This window comes from Macrobrachium nipponense, chromosome 9, assembly GCF_015104395.2.
Source record: "Macrobrachium nipponense isolate FS-2020 chromosome 9, ASM1510439v2, whole genome shotgun sequence".
NCBI classification, from domain to species: Eukaryota; Metazoa; Arthropoda; class Malacostraca; order Decapoda; family Palaemonidae; genus Macrobrachium; species Macrobrachium nipponense.
Genome location: NC_061110.1, coordinates 7,733,328 through 7,753,682, shown reverse-complemented (window position 1 = coordinate 7,753,682; position 20,355 = coordinate 7,733,328). Strand labels below are relative to the sequence as shown.

The window sequence follows — 20,355 nt, the reverse complement described above, 5'->3', positions numbered from 1 at the left end:
GAGAGAGAGAGAGAGAGAGAGAGAGAGAGAGAGAGAGAGAAGAGAGAGAGAGAGACAGAGGAGAGAGAGAGAGAGAGAGAGAGAGAGAGAGAGAGAGACTTAGACCAAGGCAATATGGAAGTCCTTTAAACTTCCGACTGAGGAAAAATGGTGAAGCTTTTGGCAGAAGCAAAATGCATGATAAAGTAAAGAATAAAGTGTAAGACTAATAATGATTTATAGGACACGAGGGAATGTAAATAATAAAGTACATAACCAAATGTAAACTTAACAATGAAGTATTAAACAAATCATTTGTATTACATATCAAAAGAAGCCCAAATATAACCAATGAATTATATAAACAGACAGTAAAATGAACAATAATATTCACAAGTTCCTTGTTCTTAAACTCGAAGCCTCTTTTCTTCCCAAAGCAAATCAGAAACATCCAGCCTCCTGGAAGCAACAAACTGGTCTGTACAGGAAATGAACTTGGAATCGCTGCTTGCTGGAATGTGACCGATTGGTCTTAGAGTAAATTGCGATTCGTGATTCGTAGCTGATCTCGTGAATGTTGAATCTTGATGTGGAAACAGCGAATTGGGACGTTACGTCACGGAGAGTAAGTTCGATAAGCTTGAAATGCAGAATCATTGCCTCGACATTCCTTGTTGCTTGTGGTCATGGCGTTTCAGACTCTTTCCAAAGATGGCCTACGACAAAATCACGCTTGGTTGAGGATACTAACTGAAAATCTGCAATTTATAGGAGATTAATTATTCTGAAGCAATTATTTTGCTTAAAAGCTAAAATTAAGACTTCTGCAAAGATATTTCATCATCAACATTGTATAAAATATAACTAGTTAATTTTCCAAAATATGCATCGGTCATTTTTTTTTACAATTTCTTGTCTCTTACGATATTAGTAATTTTAGTTTTTGCAAAGACGCAACTTTAATCATTGCACGTAAGACATATTAGCTATGTTGCACAAGATATTAGCTTATTCAAGACTCATTACATATTTTCCATAACTTAAAACAATTATTATTTTGTATGCAATACAGTAGCATTAGTTTTCATAAGACTTACACAAACATTTGGCTTGATGCATTATAAAGTATGTTTTCATGCAATGTCCTTCAGTCGATTCCAAGTTCTCTTGAAGCCACCTGGGAACCATCTGGCTACTCACTGACCAGCCATCTGGAAAGTCTATTTCTGATTACCCGAAAGTGCAGTCTTCATCTTTATGGCTGCCTGTGGATATAAAAGCAGCAGATTTAATCAATGTCTCCTAAACTGTGCAATTTGTGGAATCTCTTCCTTCTCTAATTTCTTTTGTCCTTTTCCCATTTTCTCATTATACTTCGTTTGCAGCATCCACGTAGTTCACGTCTATATACACATCTCCTACAGTGGATCAGGAAATACATAGATGGTCTGAGTAACTGAACAAGTTTGTTATCATTTGCTTACACCCTAACATTTGATTCACTCATAAATCTGCTAGGAAACTTCAAAAGAACGATTGGAAACACGAGCCACACCAACACCCAGCCACAATTACTGCAGTGAATTAGCAGTAATGATAAACAAAACTGGAATATGTAAAGTTAGAAGGCTATGATGATATATGCAGGACAATAGTGCTGGAATTTAAAATAAAGAGAACCAGCATGAAAAAAATATGTGATACTATCGAATCATTTCCTTTTGGAATTTTTAGGAGGCACATCATTAAATACTTCCTTTGTGATTATCTCAGTTCTTTCTAAGTTCTTGCAACTTTAAAAATCAGGCAGTGAAATCATCTCCAACCAGCGATGCATGATTTATGATTCTATGAAATTCTGGGCTGGCAAGACTAGCACAGGAGCAATCTCGGTCATTCAGGGCTTAACACATCGAAAATAGGGGGTTGGAGTGGCTGGACAGCAGCATGAAAGAAAGAAAGCATGAATGAAGGTAGAGCAGTAGGCTAAAAAGTAAGTGCATCTCGGAGCCGATGGGACTGCAAACGAGCTAAAGTAACGCCTGCAGTTCACCATACGAGGTGCACCGATAGCACTCTCCCCTGGCCCCCTCCCGACCGGAATGACCAACTAATGAACCCCCACAGGTGTTACAGTCATTACACTCACAACACACCTGGCAGAATTACAGCGTTTTGCGCAATCTTATCACATGTAATTGAGCGATAACACCTGCGATCCAATGGTCACTCACTCTCACAGACCCTTAAAGTTATTTTGTTACTGAGTCGTTCGCTAAGTCTTCCCTTGCTCTCCGTCAATGAACAAGTCAGTTGGACGTTCTTTGGGAAAGGAGGAGGCGGGAATTTGGTGGCGGGGGGAGGGGAGAAGCGACGGTGGGGGTGTGAGGGGGAGGCAACTACCCCTCCTAGGAATTACACCCTGACGAACCTCGGTCAAACCGATAATTTGTCTGCACGGGTAAACGCCTGGAAGACGATTCAATTAAAGGATTTATTTTGATAATCATGGGAAATGCTACTGAATTCTGTATCTTTAATTATGTTCCTTTCATTTACGACTTATAACTTAGAGAACGATGTATATAAGGAGAGGCAAATGTACATTATTATTATTATTATTATTATTATTATTATTATTATTATTATTATTATTATTATTATTATTATTATTATTATTATTGTATGCTGGAAACAGACCTTCTTTCAAACATGTTTTATTGAAAATAATGGCAAAATTCATAGATTTGATTTTATACAAAATTATTTCAATTCTCCTCATGAATTCTGCCATTATTTTTAACAAAATATTATTTTTTTTTTTTTTATCACAGTCCAATTCGACTGGGTGGCATTTATAGTGTGGGGTTCCGGGTTGCATCCTTCCTCCTTAGGAGTCCATCACTCTTCTTACTATGTGGGCCGTTTCTAGGATCACACTCTTTTGCATGAGTTCTGGAGCTACTTCAGCATCTAGTTTTTCCAGATTCCTTTTCAGGGATCTTGGGATTGTGCCTAGTGCTCCTATGATTATGGGTACAATTTCCACTGGCATATCCCATATCCTTCTTATTTCTATTTTCAGGTCTTGATACTTATCCATTTTTTCCCTCTCTTTCTCTTCAACTCTGGTGTCCCATGGTATGAGTGATACTTTCGTCTTGATTTTTTCAATCAATGTCACGTCTGGTCTGTTTGCACGTATCACCCTATCTGTTCTGATACCATAGTCCCAGAGGATCTTTGCCTGATCGTTTTCTATCATTCCCTCAGGTTGGTGCTCGTACCACTTATTACTGCAAGGTAGCTGATGTTTCTTGCACAGACTCCAGTGGAGGCCTTTTGCTACCGAATCATGCCTCTTTTTGTACTGGTTCTGTGCAAGTGCCGGACATTCGCTTGCTATGAGGTTTATGGTTTCATTTTTCGTATTGCACTTCTTACATATGGGAGAGATCTTATTTCCATCTATCGTTCTTTGGATATATCTGGTTCTTAGGGCCTGATCTTGTGCCGCTGTTATCATTCCTTCAGTTTGCTTCTTGAGCTCTCCCCTCTGTAACCATTGACATGTGTCATCGCTGGCCAATTCTTTAGTCTGTCTCATGTATTGTCCGTGCATTGGTTTGTTGTGACAGTCCTCTGTTCTGTTTGTCATTCTCCTGTCTCTGTATATTTCTGGGTCTTCGTCTACTTTTATCAGTCCTTCTTCCCATGCACTCTTGAGCCACTCGTCTTCACTCGTTTTCAGATATTGCCCCAGTGCTCTGTTCTCGATGTTGACGCAGTCCTCCATGCTTAGTAGTCCTCTCCCTCCTTCCTTTTGTGTTATGTATAGTCTGTCCGTATTTGCTCTTGGGTGTAGTGCTTTGTGTATTGTCATATGTTTCCTAGTTTTCTGGCCTATGTTGCGGAGTTCTGCCTTCGTCCATTCCACTATTCCTGCGCTGTATCTGATTACTGGCACTACCCATGTGTTTATGGCTTTTATCATATTTCCGGCTTTGAGTTTTGACTTGAGTATCGCCTTCAGAATCTGTATATATTCTTTCCTGATCGTGTCCTTCATCTCTTGGTGTTTTATATACCCTCCTTCCATTATTCCCAGGTATTTGTATCCAGTCTCATCTATGTGTTTGATGTTGCTCCCATCTGGTAGCTTTATCCCTTCAGTCCATGTTACTTTGCCCTTTTGTATGTTGACTAAGGCGCATTTTTCTATTCCAAACTCCATCCTGATGTCCCCAGATACAATCCTTACAGTCTGGATTAGGGTATCTATTTCCTTGGTGCTCTTACCATACAGCTTGATGTCGTCCATGAACATCAGATGGTTAATTCTGTTGCCTCTTTTCTTGAGTTGGTGCCCAGCATCCATCTTCTGCAGTACTTTTGTCATGGGAATCATGGCTACTACGAAGAGTAGTGGGGACAGTGAGTCGCCCTGGAAGATCCCTCTCCTGATATTAACCTCTGCTAGTCTTATTCCAGAGCTTGTAAGTATTGTATTCCAGTTGCGCATTGTATTTTTGAGGAAGCTGATGGTGTTTCCCTCTGCCCCATATATCTTCAAGCATTCTATTAGCCATGTGTGTGGTATCATGTCGAAGGCTTTCCTATAGTCTATCCATGCCATGCTTAGGTTGGTTTTCCTTCTCTTACTGTTCTTCATTACCATTTTGTCTATCAGGAGCTGGTCTTTTGTGCCCCTACAATTCCTTCTGCAGCCTTTCTGTTGGCGGGGGATGGTTTTTGTATCCTCTAGGTAGTTGTATAGCCTTTCGCTGATGATACCTGTCAGTAACGTCCACATTATTGGTAGGCAGGTGATAGGCCTGTAGTTACTGGCTATATTTCCCTTACTCTTGTCTTTTTGTACTAAGGATGTTCTTCCTGTGGTCATCCATTTGGGTGCATGGTGATTTGAGATACAATGCTGGAGTTGTTCTGCTATTCGTGGGTGTAGGGCCTTAAAGTTTTTCAGCCAGTATCCATGGACTTCATCGGGACCTGGGGCTTTCCGGTTTGGCATTTTCTTTAGTTGGTGTCTGACTGTGTCTGTCGTGATGTCAGTGAATCTTTGTTTTATTCTCCCTGTTTCTTCTGCCTTGACTTCCTGGAGCCATGTTGCATGTTTGTTGTGTGATACCGGATTGCTCCATATGTTTTCCCAGAGTCTCTTACTTGGTTCGGCTTCAGGAATTTCTGGGTGGTTGTCTTCCCCTCTTAGTTGGCTGTATCGTCTTTTCTGGTTGGTTCCGAATAGTTTGTTCTGTTGGTATCCCTTATTCCTGTTCATGTACCATTGGATCTTATGTGCTTTGGCCTTAAGCCTCTGTTTTACATCTTCTATTGTGTTGTTTAGTCCCCTCTCGTGTACTTTGTATTTCTCGTTGAGTTCCTCCCTTGTTTTCTTGCTTCTTAGCCTTTTTTCTGCCATCTCTTTCAGTTTACTCAAGTCAGATCTCATCACCATGATTTGCTTGTCCAGGCGCCTTTTCCAAGGCGGTTGCTGTTTTGGTTTCTGTTGGGCTGGTTGTGCTGGTGGTGTTGGTGTTCGTGTCCCCATCCGTTCTGCTACTAATCTTGCTCCTGCATATGTCAAGTTATTTGTTTCTGTGATATTGGTGGTGTGTATTAGTCTCATAATTTCATTGACCTCACTTGTTTTCTCCCTTAATTTCTTGGTGTTGTAGGCTTTCATGGAGGGGATCTTTGTTCTCTCTGTGTCTGGCTTCATCCATTGCCTGATCTTTTCTACCCATTCCGTCCTGTGTGTTACTTCGTCAGTGTTTCCTCGTGTGTCGTTGTTTGATACCTCATCATCCCTGTCGTCTTCTGTGGCATCGTCTCACAGTTCGTCTTCTTGTAATTCGTTCCCGTGCGTCATTTCCCTTTCCAGTTCCTCTCTTTCTGTTGGGGAGAGCCAGTTCTCTTTCTTTATGTTCCTTACTTGGTCTGCCAGCCTCTGCTCTTTTTGGGGGGTGTTATTCCTCTCATTTCAGATGTTGACCAACCTTCTTCTATATCCTATCTCCGTCGGGTTGCTTGTGATGTAGCATCTCCATATTTCCTTATTTTTTTCTTTTGTCCTTTTCTTCCTTTGGTTGGTCTGCTTTTGTAGCTCCAGTCTCAGGCTGTTGGTTACTGTCGTTGTGGTGGTCAATTGCTGGATGACGACCTCCAAGTACCTGACCATCTTCCCCTTCAATTGGGTTGAATACCTGGCTGCCGGACGAAGCTCCTCTGTTGCCAGAGGTTCCATTTACGTCGTTGTCGTTTATTCCTTCATTTCTTTCCATCATTGCTGAGTTTTGCTATTTAACCCAAGGAATCAATGCCGAGGAGAGCGGTCACCCATCCAAAGACTGACCAGCCCCAATGTTGCTTAACCAGTCCATTGACGACCTAACCCACTCTGCCATGGCGCCACATTTATTATTATTATTATTATTATTATTATTATTATTATTATTATTATTATTATTATTATATTGACCTTGCAGTTCACAGCATGACTTTGGCGTCTCTGAGAAAAGGTTGCTAGTTCCTGACTGCAATATACAGTAATCGACTAATTGACAGGTAATATAATTCATTGCTTAAATAAAAAAACGAACAATTTATCTTCCATTTAACATTCCAGTGTCATTTTCTATCCACTGCGGATTGATCCCGTGACTCCAGGTTGGTAAGATGAAGTTGGTAAGATGAAGGTTCCTGTTAGCATTATCACTGATACTCGTAACCATTTATTCATTAACTAAGCGGATTAAATAACGAACTAAAACAAGGTCGCTCTTCTGGGATCAAAGGAAACGTAATTGGAAAGTTTTCTTTAAATATCCCTGAACTGGGATGGGAAAATGTCACTCGTGGTGTTCCGTAAGGAACTCTCTCTCTCTCTCTCTCTCTCTCTCTCTCTCTCTCTCTCTCTCTCTCTCTCTCTCTCTCTCTCTCTCTCTCTATACCCTTTTGTGTTGTCTTGCCCTTCCCTTATCTAAAGTTCAAGCTTTTAATGCACCAGTTAATTTGGGCAATGATGGTAGATTATACGTCAGACCAACCACCCGCCCTCCCCCTAAAAACAAAAGAAATGAGTTGACCTTTTATACGTAGGTTTGATGTAATAATACGTTTCGCTTAAAATCAAATAGAACAGTTTCTACCTCTTACAGAATTGAATCATTTTCTAGTTACAATGGCTCGTTTTATATAATGTTATTTGTTTGAAGTCAGTTTAAAAAGCTGCTGTCTCTCCCTTTTTATATGATATTGTTTGTTTAAAACCAGTTTGAACAGCTTCTACCTATTCCATATTTGAATCATTTGCTAGACACAATGGGCTATTCTACATAATGTTATTTGTTTCAAATCAGCTTAAAATGTTGCTCTCTCTCTCTCTCTCTCTCTCTCTCTCTCTCTCTCTCTCTCTCTCTCTCTCTCTCTCTCAGAATAAAATCATTTGCCAGTCACAGGGGCCAGTCTTTGGTCAAATATTAGTTACAAGGCGTGATCTGACCTCCAGCTTACTCGGGGCGCGTGCTAAAATCTATGGTCAAATAAAGAATTGTTTCACCAACGAAAATTAAAATAAGTACACTATATTCTTTAGAAATATTTTTTCTTTACTACCCAAAAATTCCCGTATCTTTAACTCAACGCGAAACACCTTTTCCAGAACCTTTTAGGCTTTCCTAACATCCCCCTCCCCCAACAACAACAGCAGCAAGAACAACAACAACAAAAACAGCAACAACAACAAAGTAGTTAGCAGGATTACTCCCCGAGTGAGCGATAAAAATATACACTCACAAACAAAGTGGACTCATAAATAATGGGCTAATACATGACCACCGAAGAGGAAGCTATAATAACCTGAAAAATTATCTTCTGTTAAATCCTATTTCAGGTTACCTGATAGATTGTTGTTACTGGTTTGCTAAAGAAGACGGTTTTTGGTGACATTGCTGAATCTCTTGTTGCTTGAAAGAAATCAAGGGCATAAATATAATATTCTGAATTTCACGAATTCCGAGATGAATATTTATTCAGTGTTCTTGAAGTTCACTGAGAAATCTTTCCGTTTTTGTAGTGCGTTGTTCAGTCAATTTATCTCTCGTGAAAGAAGCGTTTTGGCAGGTTCTTGTGTTGACAGAGCATAATAAGGTCTGTTTTCATTTGCCCTAACCAATGTCTTTGCCAAAAAAACATAGATCGTAGGAATTTGGGAGAGAGAGAGAGAGAGAGAGAGAGAGAGAGAGAGAGAGAGAGAGAGAGAATTTATGGATCGAATAAATCTCAGATACGGAAATGCTCGAAAACTGGGGAGGGAGAGAGAGAGAGAGAGAGAGAGAGAGAGAGAGAGAGAGAGAGAGAGCATGCAATCTGGAACGTAACAATTTCCTTGGTAATGTGCATAAACGGTATTAGGTGATTAAAATAATCCCATTTGTACAAATAATGACATGATATGCAGATCAACAGCAACTACCAAAAACAAAAAATGGTCAACTAAGTCTAAATTATCAACTCATATTAAAAAAGAATAACGAAAGAGATTTACCACGAAACGAAACCTACTCTATATTCCAAATGTTCTTTTCCAAGTCGTCTATCACCGATCCAGCCGAGGTCCAGAGATCGTCTGGAACCTGGATACACCCTTCTCCTTGCCTAGAAGGGAATTTGAATTACATCCTAGCCCATTTAGTCATGAGAATTGCCCTTCTTGGTTTATTATCGGGGTATATGATGTAGGAAATCGCAAGTATAGGTTTTTTATTTTTATTTTATTTACTGACTGCTCTCTCTCTCTCTCTCTCTCTCTCTCTCTCTCTCTCTCTCTCTCTCTCTCTCTCTCTCTCTTTGTGTGTGGTTCAAAGTTTTAGTGTACGAATGACCAGATGTGTCTATTTTACGTGAGTATATATATTTGCTAGAGGAAATAGCTTCGTGTTGGTTAATATATATATATATATATATATATATATATATATATATATATATATATATATATATATATATATATATATATGTATATATATATATAATATATATATATCATATATATATATATATATATATATATATATATATATATATATATATATATATATATATATATATATATATACAAGTGTTCTTTTTTAGACGGTTGGACCCGATAAACGTTAGCCATTTGGATCTACTTAACTCACCAGGGTTGATCGAACACTGGGTACATAATCCACAGCACAGGTTAAACGAAGCATGATGGATTCTTAACGAAATGGCCTAAATCCGCTATCCCCAACCCCAACCCCAACCCCCTCCACAACAATCCCTAATGATCGATTTTGGAGCCCTCCGTCTGGTCGGGCGATGTTCCTACCCACTGAACCAAAAAGGTCAAAAGGAACAATGGGAAATCTTTCCGTTTTGGGCGGAGGTCCTCATCCGTGTCATAGGTTCTCCAAAACCTGCTCGTATCCGATCGTAAAGTAGATGGGCGCTACCTATGAGTACCCAAGGTATATAGAATAAGGGCTTACCTCCCTACCTACCTACCTACTTACCTACCTTTTCTGAGCCCTTGCCAAAATACACCTTTTTCCTCGTAGAATTACTACGAAAACGTCTGCATTTATCCCTTTCTATTCTGTCCTTGGGAGAAATCTCTGTAATTGCTGCTGGCGTATGATTGTAATGCTACAATTGTTGTGATCAGGTAGAGTGTTGTGGAATAAAACTGTTGTTGCTGTTGTTACATTCACTATAAGGGATGATGGGGATTAGAGTTAGTACCGTGAAAAAAAGCTATGTTGTTGCCTTACCTTACCTTACAGACCTTACAACTCGTTCGGGTTGCCCCAGGTCCCTCAGTGCGGGGCACCTCTAATGTCTACCAGAGAATTGCTAATGCATCTTCCGGTACATTTTGCATCTTCCAATCTTGTATGGTCTGGGATGCAGCTTAGATATTTGTCGAGCTTATTCTTAAACACATCTACGCTCAATCCTGATATATTCCTCAGATGAGCTGGCAACGCATTGAATAGACGCTGTATTATCGACGCTGGTGCGTGGTGGATTAATGTCCTGTGTGCTTTCCTTAGTTTTCCTGGTATAGTTTTGGGCACTATTAATCTACCTCTGCTTGCTCTCTCTGATATTTTTAGCTCCATGATGTTTTCGGTAATTCCTTCTATCTGTTCCCATGCCTGTATTATCATGTAGCGTTCTCTTTAACCATAAACACGGCTGAAAATAGAGCCTATGGACACTCGTGGATCAATATATTCCAGGACCCTCGTGCCAAAAGGCATATAGCTTTCCTAGTCGTAAAATAGATTCTATGGCAACTCGTATATCTTACTAAAATGGGCGTAATGCCTGTCCGTCCGTCTGTCATTCAATCACGGCCAAACGGCTGGTCCGATGGGCATGAAACTTGGCAGGGTTATGGTGGGGACCCCTGAGATGTTTTATAATGGGGTTTCAGCCTACCTCCCACCCCCCACCTCCCTCCGAAGGGGGTGGGGGTGAGAAGGGATTCCCTAAAACGGAGCTTGATCTGCCCGCGAAAGGAGGCTGGTAGTGCCCGTAGACTTAGTACCTTTACGAATTTTCATACTTTATTTTTGTATGTTCGCTGGTCAACATATTCCACGAAACTCGTGCTAAAAAGATCACTTAGATAAAGTCTTTATACTTCAAAAATAATAAAGCAACGATGGCATATAACATTGATAATGATAGTATTGAATTCAAAAAAATAATCCAGCGACTGGAGAACGGATGACGCAAGTACCTAACGTCATCCCTGACGAAAGGAAGTAGAGCTTATTTTTTCCCCATTGCTAAAATTACCGTGTCGAATCAAGCCTTTGTATCTTAACGGGTTGGCTCGTGATTCGCTACAGTAGTGGGTTAAACCAAGAGATAGCCAGCGGCGTCCAGACGAGATCGTCTGCTTCGGGTAATGATAAAACAAATTGCGATTCGTGACGGAGGAGATTGACTGCGTGCTCAGATTCTACGGAATTGTTTGTACCTGGCGTGAATCGTTACCTTATGTTTCTTTGAATACGAAAGAACCGTATATGCATATGCATACTGTGTATATTTGCATAGTTTTAGTATTATGTATATAGTAAAATGAGCGCATGTATAAGTATACATATATAATATGAATAAATGTATGCACGTGTACACATAATGTATTATTGTAGATTCTACGTGATATAAACTTAAACAAAAATGTTACTGACTAGCTTTCATTGCCGATGACTAATCAATCACTGACCATACCCATCATTGCTTATGCTTAAACCATTACGTAAAAAAATATATCCCTACCTGACCTACTCTGGTAGCCACCCATTCACGTACTGACCAAACGTAATAACACTGCTTAATCTTCACAGATGGGTCCTGACGCAAAGAAATAGCGAAATGTTGTAAACGCTACGATGATTACTAAACTGAAGAGGAAAGGCAGGCACCGCCTTCTGTGAAGTTTTACACTTGTCAACAGCCCTATTTTGGGCGCGATTCTCGGCGGGGTATTTCAAAGGGAGTGATCTGACACCTTTCACCTTCGGTGTATAGGGCTGATATAAAAAGCTCTCTCTCTCTCTCTCTCTCTCTCTCTCTCTCTCTCTCTGGCTTGACTTTTAAAGGTTACTTTTGCGTCTGGTGACCCCGGACGAGACTGAAAAATCCAGGCATGACAACATTGAAAATGTGTGTAATAAAAATCCACAAGTATATAGTTGACTGTATAACTATGTAAAAAATCAATTTTTCTATGTAACTGTGGATTTTTATGACACATTGTTTTTCATGAGATTGTGAGAATTTCTCAGCAGTAGTAATAATAATAATAATAATAATAATAATAATAATAATAATAATAATAATAATATGTGGCGCCGTGGAGGAGTGAGTTAGGTCGTCAATGGACTTAAGTCAAGTTAAACAACATTGGGGCTTGTCAGTCGTTGGATGGGTGACCGCTCTCCTCGGCGTTGATTCCTTAGGAAAGGATCTTTACCATAATTTCCTCAGTCTACTCAGCTGTAAATGAGTACCTATCCCTGATGGGGTAGGGTCCAGCTATGGGTTAAATAGGCAAAACAAAACTCAGCAATGATGGAAAGAAATGAAGGAATAAACGACAACGACGTAAATGGAACCTCTGGCAACAGAGGAGCTTCGTCCGGCAACCAGGTATTCAACCCAATTGAAGGGGAAGACGGTCAGGTACTTGGAGGTCGTCATCCAGCAACTGATCACCACAACGACAGTAATCAACAGCCTGAGATTGGAGCTTCAGAAGAAAAAAGGAAGAAATGGACAAGAGAAGAAAATAAGGAAATATGGAGATGCTACATCAGAAGCAACCCGACGGAGAGAGGATATAGAAGAAGATTGGTCACCATCTGGAATGAGAGGAATAACACCCCCCAAACAGAGCAGAGGCTGGCAGACCAAGTAAGGAACATAAAGAAAAAGAACTGGCTCTCCCCAACAGAAAGAGAAGAACTGGAAAGGGAAATGTCACACGACAACGAATTACACGAAGACGAACTGAGAGACGATGCCACAGAAGACGACAGGGAGGATAAGATATCAAACAACGACACACGAAGAAACACCGTCGAAGTAACAGAGAGGACGGAATGGGTAGAAAAGATTAGACAATGGATGGAGCCAGATACAGAGAGAACAAAGATCCCCTCCATGAAAGCCTACAACACCAAGAAATTAAGGGAGAAAACAAGAGAGGTCAATGAAATAATGGGCATAATACACACCACCAGTATCACAGAAACAAATAACTTGACATATGCAGGAGCAAGATTAGTAGCAGAACTGATGGGGGTTCGAACACCAACACCACCAGCACAACCAACCCAACAGAAACCAAAACAGCAACCTCCTTGGAAAAGGCGCCTGGAAAAGCAAATCATGGTGATGAGATCTGACTTGAGTAAACTGAAAGAGATGGCAGAAAAAAGGCTAAGAAGCAAGAAAACAAGGGAGGAACTCAACGAAAAATACAAAGTACAAGAGAGGGGACTAAACAACACGATAGAAGATGTAAAACAGAGGCTTAAGGCCAAAGCACATAAGATCCAACTGAATAAGGGATACCAACAGAACAAACTATTCGGAACCAACCAGAAAAGACTATACAGCCAGCTAAGAGGGGAAGACAACTACCCAGAAATTCCTGAAGCCGAACCAAGTAAGAGACTCTGGGAAAACATATGGAGCAATCCGGTATCGCACAACAAACATGCAACATGGCTCCAGGAAGTCAAGGAAGAAGAAACAGGGAGAATAAAACAAAGATTCACAGAGATCACGACAGACACAGTCAGACACCAACTAAAGAAAATGCCCAACTGGAAAGCCCCAGGTCCCGATGAAGTCCATGGATACTGGCTCAAAAACTTCAAGGCCCTACACCCACGAATAGCAGAACAACTCCAGAATTGTATCTCAAATCACCATGCACCAAAATGGATGACCACAGGAAGAACATCCTTAGTACAAAAAGACAAGAGTAAGGGAAATATAGCCAGTAACTACAGGCCTATCACCTGCCTACCAATAATGTGGAAGTTACAAACAGGTATCATCAGTGAAAGGCTATACAACTACCTAGAGGAGACAAACGCCATCTCCCACCAACAGAAAGGCTGCAGAAGGAAGTGTAGGGGCACAAAAGACCAGCTCCTGATAGACAAGATGGTAATGAAGAACAGTAGGAGAAGGAAAACCAACCTAAGCATGGCATGGATAGACTATAAGAAAGCCTTCGACATGATACCACACACATGGCTAATAGAATGCCTGAAAACTATATGGGGCAGAGGAAAACCACCCATCAGCTTCCTCAAAAATACAATGCGCAACTGGAAAGTACAATACTTACAAGCTCTGGAATAAGACTAGCAGAGGTTAATATCAGGAGAGGGATCTTCCAGGGCGACTCACTGTCCCCACTACTCTTCGTAGTAGCCATGATTCCCATGACAAAAGTACTACAGAAGATGGATGCCGGGTACCAACTCAAGAAAAGAGGCAACAGAATCAACCATCTGATGTTCATGGACGACATCAAGCTGTATGGTAAGAGCACCAAGGAAATAGATACCCTAATCCAGACTGTAAGGATTGTATCTGGGGACATCAGGATGGAGTTTGGAATAGAAAAATGCGCCTTAGTCAACATACAAAAAGGCAAAGTAACGAGAACTGAAGGGATAAAGCTCAACAGATGGGAGCAACATCAAACACATAGATGAGACAGGATACAAATACCTGGGAATAATGGAAGGAGGAGATATAAAAAACACCAAGAGATGAAGGACACGATCAGGAAAGAATATATGCAGAGACTCAAGGCGATACTCAAGTCAAAACTCAACAGCCGGAAATATGATAAAAGACCATATAAACACATGGGCATTGCCAGTAATCAGATACAGCGCAGGAATAGTGAATAATGGACGAAGGCAGAAATCCGCAGCATAGATCAGAAAACCAGGAAACATATGACAATACACAAAGCACTACACCCAAGAGCAAATACGGACAGACTATAAAAACATAACGGACGAGGAGGAATGGGAGGGAAGGGACTAACTAAGTATAGAGGACTGCGTCAACATCGAAAACAGAGCACTGGGGCAATATCTGAAAACCAGTGAAGACGAGTGGCTAAAGAGTGCATGGGAAGAAGGACTAATAAAAGTAGACGAAGACCCAGAAATATACAGACACAGGAGAATGACAAACAGAACAGAGGACTGGCACAATAAACCAATGCACGGACAATACATGAGACAGACTAAAGAACTAGCCAGCGATGACACATGGCAATGGCTACAGAGGGGAGAGCTAAAGAAGGAAACTGAAGGAATGATAACAGCGGCACAAGATCAGGCCCTAAGAACCAGATATGTTCAAAGAACGATAGACGGAAATAACATCTCTCCCATATGTAGGAAGTGCAATACGAAAAATGAAACCATAAACCACATAGCAAGCGAATGCCCGGCACTTGCACAGAACCAGTACAAAAAGAGGCATGATTCAGTGGCAAAAGCCCTCCACTGGAGCCTGTGCAAGAAACATCAGCTACCTTGCAGTAATAAGTGGTACGAGCACCAACCTGAGGGAGTGATAGAAAACGATCAGGCAAAGATCCTCTGGGACTATGGTATCAGTACGGATAGGGTGATACGTGCAAACAGACCAGACGTGACGTTGATTGACAAAGTCAAGAAGAAAGTATCACTCATTGATGACGCAATACCATGGGACACCAGAGTTGAAGAGAAAGAGAGGGAAAAAATGGATAAGTATCAAGATCTGAAAATAGAAATAAGAAGGATATGGGATATGCCAGTGGAAATCGTACCCATAATCATAGGAGCACTAGGCACGATCCCAAGATCCCTGAAAAGGAATCTAGAAAAACTAGAGGCTGAATTAGCTCCAGGACTCATGCAGAAGAGTGTCATCCTAGAAACGGCACACATAGTAAGGAGAGTGATGGACTCCTAAGGAGGCAGGATGCAACCCGGAACCCCACACTATAAAATACCACCCAGTCGAATTGGAGGACTGTGATAGAGCAAAAAAATAAATAAATAAATAATAATAATAATAATAATGATAATAATAATAATAATAATAATAATAATAAAATAATAATAATAATAATAATAATAATAATTAACGGACAGAGTATCTATATCAAATTATTGCTTAAGAATTTTAGTTGCAATTTTAATGTTATATAAAGATTTCCACACTAAATAAAAGGATCTCATTTTAACATCACTGTCATTAATATTATCTAAAGTGACAAAGCAGAGAAATAGCATCGAGGCCATTTATTCACAAAGCAAGCTTCCATAATAGAACAACTATATGTAAAACAGAAAAAAATATAAATTAAACGACACTGAAATAACTAATAACAACTGATAAAGATAATATACAAAGTATAGACAATAACATATACAATCTAGATACATGAAATAACATGATAAAAATGATAATTCAGCAATATCCACACAGTTGCTGAAGAAGTATAAAACATAGTATTCATAATAATGGTAATAACAGCAATAATATAGAGAATAGTAGTTGAAAACGCATAAAAAATTATAATAATTAGTGAACAGGTTACATATAGTAATTTAATTCCAGCTAGGGACCTTAGGTGGTTTTACTAGTCAGGTCTAGGAAGGTAAATACGAAAACTGAAAGTAACTAAACTCTATACTGATAATATTCACAATAATAATAATAATAATAATAATAATAATAATAATAATAATAATAATAATAATAATAATAATCATAATAATAATAATAATAATAATAATAATAATAATAATAATAATAATAATAATAATAATAATAAACAGTAATATCAATAATCGTAGAAATATGATAATAATGACAGATTCTGCAGATGAAACTTTGCAAAAATAGAGATTAATTCATTTAGGGAACAGACGCCTCATAAATCCTCGTCTCTTTCGAATTCAGAATTTGCAAGTTAACAAAAGGTTAACTTTCGCCCTGACATTTTTATGAATAGATTTGGAAATGTCACGTTTGTATGAAGAAAACTAAAATTATATTGGTATATGTTTGATTTTACACAATGAATACTGCAAGTAATAAGCTGCGTGGCGTAATAGGAGAATATAATATAAATATTTTTGTCTTTCATTATGTTATATCATTTTGAAGCACCATGCGAAAGTTAGCATAGCTTTTGTTATTGTTGTAGCTCTTAATACAATTGTGTACATCTGCTTCCTACTGGTTCTATTAATTCATATCCTAATTGTATAAATTTACTTTTTTTCCCGTTTATTGATTTGTCAGCAGTCTTTGCACTAGGCAAGTTAATGATCTTTCGAACAACAGTAACATAATCAAGAGATATAACGTGAAAATAATGAAAGGGAATGCAGTTTCTATTCTGATGTTAACAAAGAAAAATTTTATGTACTGATGATAATTCAAAGGATTGCAATATTGATTTTAAAACTTATATGCTTAAATAAACTATGTCCCGAATATAGGTGGATGGTATAAAGTGTTTATTGTAAAAGATATAAGCAAAACCTATGCTCTAAAATTACTGAAGGGAATTATCAGTGAAAATAATCAACAGGTCGTGAGAACCAAAAATACTGTAAACGGCGACTCTGTAATCTGAAAGAATATGTACTGAACACAATGAAATATATGATAAAAGAAAAATCAAGCAAATATTTTAAATAAAAAGTATTCTTTGGATATAGCAACCTATCAATAATCATTTACACTGAAAAGAAACAATAAAGAAAAGGATTCAAGATATAATATTAAAATTAGAATGACCTGAGAGTCAGATAATGAGCAGAGTCGAGGTCAAGTCATGTCATTTATATACACAGTAATATTATAATAACCTGTTGATATAAATTGATATAGCCAGAATTAGCTCGATTTTGATATTATGTTTTCATTCTTTTTTCCTACTTCTGAGCCTTGATTGGCATGCAGAAACTAACACATACGACGTTTATGTCTCAAATTTCTGAAAATTGTAGCAAATTTTTACACTATCATTGAAATTTCCAAAATTACATATTGAAGTATTTCTATACAAATTCCTGATAACGACGAATAGTTCAAAGACGGGAAAGCAGAAACACAAAAGTCTACTCTATATCAACATTGTCACTTTCTAAATGAACGAATGAGTTTAGAACAAAATGGAAAAATCACAGGTTAATACGAACATAAAACAAATGATAAATTACGAATTAACTTACTGCTGCTGCCTGTGTTCCGCCTCCTGTTTGGAGGGAGGAAATTACGCCCATGTGACAATGAAGGGAGGCCGAACTGGGTCAGGGGCCAGACCGCAAACACGACGTGACAGAGGAGAAGAGGCATACCCGGAAAGAAGGAGTTATGTTGTGTGTATGGAGGCCGTAGGCAATTGTGCCTTACGTCATGACTTTGACTGTTTATGACTGTGTGGATGAAATGGAAACGATGCCGGGGATTCTCTTGCGAGAGCAACTTTCGCAACTCGACGACTTTTCAAGTGCCTCTGTGAGGGCCACTTAATATGAGGGTTTTGAGAGCTTCTACGAGGTAGCTTCATCACCTGGTTTTGAATGCACCTACGGAGTGACTTAATCATGAATAGGGTTTTGAATGCACCTACGAGGTGACTTAAACAGAGGGTTTTGAACGCCCCAACGAGGTGACTTAAACATAGGGTTTTTAATGCACCGACGAGGTGACTTAATAATAGGGTTTTGAGAGCTTCTACGAGGTAACTTAATCATCTGGCTTTGAACCGTGACAGAATTGCCAAAATGACAGATGCCTTTTTCTTCTTCTTCCTCTTCTTCTTCTTCCTCAGCATCTAACGGCACGTCTTTATCAAGCAACCTTTCCGTCTGGTACGTTCCTCTCTCTCTCTCTCTCTCTCTCTCTCTCTCTCTCTCTCTCTCTCTTACATTCAACAGCCATAAATGGGCATCCAGGTGCCGAATAGCGCTACAGGGGCCAGAGATGCACACACACACACATCACACACTTTCCCAGTAAAGATGATGCGCCTCCAAGCCGGTGTCCTTGATGAAAGACCAGTCCGCCCTTGCTCTCTCTCTCTCTCTCTCTCTCTCTCTCTCTCTCTCTCTCGGATGAGCAAAGTTTTCAGAGATGTCTCTTGCTGTTGCTCGATTATCTCTAGATTTCCTTTCTTTTGGTTTGAGCTTTATCTGTCTTCTCAACAATCTTTTTATTTCTCTATCCTTATTTCCTGGGATTTGTTTGCATTATCTTTTTTTATTTCTTCGGATTTCCTTTTTTTTTATATTATGTTCTCTCACTTTTCTTCTATCTATCTTTTCCTTTTTCTTAAACCTTCTCTACCAACAGGTAGAATTTCTTGGGGCCACAGTCACTTGAAATGACGAGAGAAGTCTTGAGTTTTTTTTTTTTTTTTTACATAATTTTTTCCCATCTTCAACTTTGTTTGTTTACATTAGTTTCACCTCCTTATGTTTTGTGCTTTCTTTTCTAGTAGTTTTCATTTAGCATAATGTCCTTTTTCCTCTTATTTTTTTATTTGCTTTTATTTCCTTGCCTGCTATTTTTTTAAGTTTTTTACCTAATTTTTTTCCATCTTCAACTTTGTTTACATTACTTTCACCTCCTTGTGTTTTGTGCTTTCTTTTCTAGAAGTTTTCATTTAGCATAATGGCCTTTTTCTTCTTATATTTTTTATTTGCTTTCACTTCCTTACCCAATATGTTTTAATTATTTTAATCGTTGCAATTCGTCCCTTGCAAGTTATCGTTTTCTTTTATATATCTCTTCTGTTTTCATGAAATTTCTTATTTCCCGATCATTCTCTATATCGCTTTCGTCTTCATAATTATATCCGCTTAACCTATGGATTAAGAACGATATATATTTAAATGGGCGATTTGACAATGAACTGAGAGCTGTCATTGGCCCATCACATACCCCTAAATTATTTTGAGACTGATAGCCTGACCTCACCTGTCCCAGGGCATAAAGTAAAAGGCAAAACGCATCACCTTGACCTAACGTCATCTGACTGGTAAAGCAATATCTAATTTGCTATGTTAACTTTCTTCAACGTTTAGTTTTTAATTTATGTTTTTTTTTCTTATGCTTTTCCAATGTTATTGTGTTGATTTTATAAGTCCTCTCCTCCCTTGCATACAGAAATCGTAATAAGCTTCACTCTTTCGTTATTCACTCTCAGCTGAATTATTATGAAAAAATTTCTTGTTTTTTATTTTCGCTGTTCTGCTTTTGTTAATGAATTATCCTTGGGTGTTCTCTAAAATATTGGCATACAGATAGATCAGCTGAACGGTTTATATAGTTGTATGCAAACAAATACCTTTTTTCAATATTTTTATAAAAATTAAATAAAAGTGAACACTATCAAGACCATTATTTTCGTCTCGATTTTGCTCAAACTCAGGCTCTTCGTCCTGAGCAATATTTTTTCATCTTTTCCTTTTTACTTTGCAAAGCTAACACTAAACCCTCTTCTAGCCAGGATTTAAAAAGACGAGACAAATGACAAGAGAGAAGAAGAATAGATAGATTTAACTACAAAGGAATTGACAGACCTTAGACCTTGGAAGGGAAAAGATGACAAGAGCCTGGAAAAACATTCAGGAACAGAATTCCAAACCTAAGTGGGTAATTCTTGTGAGTCCTCCACCTGTGAAATCAGATGTCTTCACTTCGTATCTGTTTACGAAATTATACTCACGCATTCGATATTAAAAAAATTCATTAATCTTC

At 38.8% G+C, this 20,355-nt stretch overlaps 1 long non-coding RNA gene across 1 annotated transcript in view; it reads right to left on the bottom strand.

Annotated features, from left to right (window-relative positions):
* Positions 1–322: 322 nt before the first annotated feature.
* LOC135217967 (uncharacterized) overlaps positions 323–20,355 on the bottom strand; it is a 21,564-nt gene continuing 1,531 nt past the window's right edge. Inside the window, exons 2-3 of the long non-coding RNA XR_010315249.1 lie at positions 1,077–1,244; positions 323–737 (exon numbers count right to left, since the gene is read on the bottom strand). This is a non-coding gene — a long non-coding RNA (uncharacterized LOC135217967). The remainder of the gene's footprint in view (positions 738–1,076; positions 1,245–20,355) is intronic.